This window comes from Gossypium raimondii, chromosome 10 (assembly GCF_025698545.1).
Source record: "Gossypium raimondii isolate GPD5lz chromosome 10, ASM2569854v1, whole genome shotgun sequence".
Classification (NCBI taxonomy): domain Eukaryota; kingdom Viridiplantae; phylum Streptophyta; class Magnoliopsida; order Malvales; family Malvaceae; genus Gossypium; species Gossypium raimondii.
The window spans coordinates 43,851,453-43,857,452 of record NC_068574.1 but is presented as its reverse complement, the minus strand read 5'-3'; positions in this window follow the sequence as shown (position 1 = coordinate 43,857,452).

Here is a 6,000-nt window from a genome sequence, read left to right as displayed (position 1 = left end):
GGATTTCTTCGACTTCGAGTTGATAAGACATTGGGTGCCAATTTGCTTCGGTTTAACTGATGAGACACTGGGTGTCAATTTGTATAGCGTTGGGCGCAGTTATTACTTCGGATATATCCAATGAGGCACTAGGTGCCAAATTGGTGTGTTAGTTAGATTCGTGTATCCGTCCAAGTCCGAGTTGTGTTAATAGGGGTAAATATATAATAAAGTTCTATAATTGATATTGAAATGGCATGGTATGTGAAATGAAAATGAGATAGTGGATTGAAAATGAAATGTGAAATATGTTATGAACAAATGGAATATATGAGTTTTGTACTCATGAATTGAATATGGAATGTATAATGTCATTGTTTAAATGAAAGGTGAATTGATATGTGAAAAGATATTTAAATAGCAAGTGATGTGAATTGAGATATTTGTTAAACAAATCAAATATGATAGCATGTGAAAATTGAGTATGGTATGAAATGATATGGTAATATGCATGAATTTGAAATGATGGTATATGGTAATTGTAAGCTTAGACATTAGTATGTTTGTATAATTCAAATTATGCATTCTTGTATCATTATGTCTTTAATTGTTTGGATTATAGAAATATCACTGAGTTTTACTCAGCGTACGGTTTTGTTTTTCGTGTGCAGGTTAGGTACTTCTCTTTTGATCGCCGACTTAGCACCCAACAATGATCCGGACCTCAAATGTGGTGATGTTTACCTTTTGTGATGGCATGTACCTAGGGTGTTGTAATTAATAGTTATTTTTTGGTTGGATTGTAAATGAGGTTATAAGTATAAGGTTGGTTTGAGTATATAAATATATGTTTGTGTTTGAAGCCATAATTTGGCATATTGTTTTGAACCAATGCTTGTTAGGTGTATGTGAACTTAAGCTTGATATTGAGGTAGTTATAAGCTAAGCTAAATTGAGTGATTTTGGCATGTTTTAACATTTGATTTGAATGATGCTTTTATGACATGTTTTGATGATATAATTTGTGGTACCAATAAGGGTACATTGGTAAGGCACCTAAGATAATTGTTTTGACATGTTTGGTGTATGTTTGATCATAATTCGGATAGGTTAAGTGATTGGTAATTGAGTTGCTTAGTGCCCAAGTAAGTAGGAAATGGTAAACTTGAGTTTTAAGGTACTTTTGGGTGCACACGGCCTGGCCACACGGGCGTGTGTCACACACGGGCAACACACATGGGCATGTAACCCAAGTTAGAGAGTTACACGGCCTGGCCATACGGGTGTGTGACCCTTGAAATCAAAATTTTTGTAATCATTTTGTAAACTTCCAAATTTGTTTCAAATTAGTCCCTACCTATTTTTAAACTACTTTTTGGGTCTCGTAAACTCATAATAGAGGTTGTAAGAGTAACTTTTAATCTAAATTGGGGTGAATTAGCAAACCTAAATTAAGTGCATTCCACTAATATCATCGAAAATAAATTAAAATGATAATCGTAGACGAAGTATGGCCTAATACTTTGATGCTAATAATTGGAATAGTATTGTATATATCCGAATGCTGACATTCTAGAAGGGATAAATAGTGATAAGAGTGTAGACAGTGGAAGACCAAGTTTAGAAATGCATAGCATAATTTACTATTCGAGTGTATAAGAATCTAGTGTGAAAGTATTAGATTGTCGTGACCTGCCCTTGTATATTATAATGTTATTAGTTAGTTTATATGTTGATTATGATTGAATTAATTGTTTGATTCGTTAGTAATGCTCGTGACCCTAATCCGACGACAGAGAGGGGTTAGGGGTGTTACATCTAACTTCGTGGAGTCCTTTAACACTCTTAAAGGGCTTTCATACGTCTCATATAAGGCTCTCATACGTCCCATAAAGGGCTCTCATATATTGATGCGTACCTATCTCCATTCAGTCCGCCTGAACCTCCATAAAACCTCATTTTTAATTTGAACACATAAGTGTTCTCCCGCAAGGCCGATATCATTTGCCAATTCCGGTTTGCGTTCATATGCCATACTGAAGGCAAAACTTGTAACATATCATATTCTCCTTCTCCGACTTCCATCTCAAACACTCTTTGACAAACCTCCATAACTTTGTATATCATTTATAGATATGCATTTCATACACAAGTAGTCAACTAATACAACTGTTAATGCACCATGCACATTACGCCAAACATTGCATGTATTTTCATATTAACACAACATGCCTCACAATATATCAATGTTCAATTATAGAGTAATTCATCATTAGCACAACACTCATCCTAACATGCCCAGCACATGATACTGAAAATAAATGAATAACAATCCAACACCTGAGTTTTCGAACTCACTTGAAGGTTGACACCAAATCCATCTACTAAGCTTTTCCTTTGCTACATGAGTTTCCTTAGTCAACAAAACATAACAACCATTTCAGAATTCTAAAGAAGATAATTCATCATTATAAGAACCATAATTGTAACACCACAAACCAAGCTTAGACGTTATAACCAGACTTTGAGAAATTACACGAACTTTTTTAAAACTATTGACTTAATCAAACTTAGAGTGCATTTCGAAAGCATAATTTTTGGGAAAAAAAACTCCCACAAATGTTTAGAAAAGCTTAAATTCAGAAATACCTATTTTAAACTCAGAATTTGATTTTGAAATTGTGTGTTTTGAAAGTATTAATTCTGGCAAATCATTTCTTGTTTTAAGGCAACGTTCATTAAAAACTATTTATTTGCTTGCAAAAAAGCATTTAAGTGTTAGTTTTGATACTCTGATTTGTATATTGTGCTATGTGTGGTCGCTTGCAAAAAATTTTCGTAGTTTTAGTTTTGAAAACCAAAGTTTAGTTTTGATAATTCAAATGATTTTGCAATTTAACATTGAAAATACCAAAATCCAACAAATAGAATAAAAACCAAAACAAAGCCCAAAAACATATTTACAGTCCAAAAATCTAGAAAAGTGAAAACGTAAACCATCATACTACATTAATTGAGAAACAATTCGAGCTCCCGTCCGCCGTCCAATTTTAAACTCAAAGATTACCTGACAAGTCAGAAACAAAATAAAAGGGTGAGCTATAAAGCTCAGTGTATTACTAAATTCCAACAGATACCACACATAGCACAATATACAAATCAGAGTATCACAGAAAATTTCATAATGATCAATTAAACAGAATTGATAATGCATGATTATGTAGATGCGGTATTATAATGGCCTAAATTCAAGGTTATCGGAACAGTGGTTTCATAACCACAAATCTGATTTAAAGAGAAATTTATTTTAATATTTTTGCATGAATATTGATATGATAGGAAAATCGTATGAAAATATCAATAAAAAAATTTTACCGATTTAGTGGTTAGTTAGAAAAGAAATTATTGAAGAAATTGGGGAAAAAGAAGGTATCGAGACCTCGATCTCATAAAACCAAGTCGAAAATATTTTTATAAACATTTATGAAGTGTTAGTAATATGGTATTAAAATTTCGTTAGAAAATTTCTACGTTTGGGTAGTTAATTAAGTGAAAAGGACTAAATTGAAAAAGGTGTAAAAGTTACTAGAAAAATTAAATAGCTCAATTGTTAAATGAGGAGGGACATAAATTGAAAATAAGCCCAAAAGGAGGTATTTTGGGCGGCATAAGCTGAGAAAAATCAGGAGAATTGGTGAAATAATGGCAAAATGGGAAAATAACAAAATTTACTAAAATAAAAATGGGACCAACTTGTAATATCTAGAATTTTCTTCATTATCATCAGCCAAAAACATCCTAAGAGTTTATTCAAGCTCACATTTCATAATTTTTGCACCAAGTGAGTTAATCATTGCCTTTTTCTTGTAATTTTTGTGTTTCTAAGACTTTTACAACTAGGTCCTATTACTAAATTCATTAGTTTTTGATTTTATGAATGAAATTGAAAGTTTCTATGAATATGTGCTGGAATTATATGATTATTTAGCATGTAATTAGAGCTTTAAATTGTTTATATGCCGATTTTATTGAAAGAATTGAATAGAAAGTGAATGTTTGAGACCTAATTGTAAAAGAGTTTGAAGTTAGGGTTTTATGTGGAAATTCTAAATTTCAATAATTGTGAAATAACTTATAATGTCTAGGTAAATTATTAATTGAGAAAAATTATCTTAATTGAGGGGTTAATTGGGCAAGGACTGAATTGTATGAACTGTGAAATTTGGGGTAAAATGGAAATCAACACTTGGCAATAAAACAGTTTTGGACAGCAGTAGTAGTCTGACTTTGAAAAATCACCAAAAATTATAGGGATCAAAATAGAGGATGAATAAAATATGAAATTAAAGCTTATTTAGTCTAGTTTCTTATAGAAGAAACAATGTAAGCAATAGAATTGTAAATAATGAGATATAATAGGTTTTGTGAGATAAGGTCAGAATGATTTCGGGTTCCCCTGTTCTGACTTTTGAAAATCATCAAAATTGGAGAAAAATAATTAGGGGCTTAAATTTATGTTTTAAAATTATTAATGAGTCTATTTTCAAAATAAACAAATGAGAACATCATCCAAATTTTGTACTAGGAGATAATTAATTTTAGTGAAGAAGGGTCAAAACTGTCGATAGCAAAATAGGGATGAATTTAAAGAATAAAATGTACTTATTGGATAAACCAAAATTCTAAAAATTTTATGATAAGAATATATGTGAGTCTAGTTTCGTGAAAAATTAGCAAATCTTAATTTGGAGTTCCATAGCTCAAGATATAAATAATTTAGTGATTATGACTCAAGGAGACAGCTCTGAATAAACTATAAATAATAATGGGATTATAAAGAATGTTACATATGAACATGAAATGTATTAAATTAATGATTAAATTTATTTATTTAAATCCAAAAATTCAAATCTGAAGCTAGATCGAGGAAAATAAAAAGTTTGGGATTAGTATATTTTTGCATACGAACAAGTATCGAGGTAAGTTCGTGTAACTTGAATTATATTCTTAAATGCTTGAAATGTTTGTTATTGATGTGAATATGATTTGAATGTTCATTATATGAAAATTGATGAAACATTGATATATTTGATAAAAAGGGGAAGAAATCCGAGTTGAATGGAAGGAAAATTCGATGGATCTCTGAAAAGGAATTGACGGTAAAACGGATCTAGCACGGACGAGTGATCCTGATATAGCCCTCCCGAAGAATATGTGGAAAATGGATTTAGCCCGGACGGGTAATCCGAATTAGGGTCTGAATTTATCCTGGACTGGTAATTCAGATTCAAGCTCATTAGAGTAATTGTCATTGCTGGGGATTGAGCCTGGACTGGTAATCCCGACAATACTCTATGAGTTTATATTACAGGGGATTTAGCCTGGACTAGTAATCCCACTGTAAGGATGAGGTTTGAGGGAGTCTGCTCTCTGAAATGGAAATGTGCGCACATGAATATGAATTGACGGACCCGAAATTGTACACTAAAGTGTACCTCTGAAAATCCATCGAAATTCCGAGAAATTCAGATAAATATGGAAAAATAACAAGGGAATGAAAATCATGAAATTGATGAGCTTATCAATCATGGTATATATATTATTGATACATGGAAATTATTGAACTAACTTGAATGTTGAGTTTGTGCATGTTAAGGGAATAATGCATTGAATGGATGTATGAATGTTTATTGCATTGTATTGAAAATATTAGGTAAGTATAATTCTTGTTACATGAGCTTACTAAGCACAAAGTGCTTACCTTGTTTCCTTTTCCCCTGTTTTGTAGTGTTAAGAGCTCGGAGGTCGGATTTGGTCGGAGACACATCACACTATCAACCTCAAGATCTCGGTATATAAAGAAACTTTATTTTGGAAATCAATGGCATGTATAAGCCAGTAAAGTAAATTTTAATGTGAAATGAATGTATGGTTAGCCATTGGTATGGCTAACAAATTTTGGTTTTGGTATGTGATGAGGTTACCTTATGAATATGTTAAATCTGTCTTGAAAATATGTTG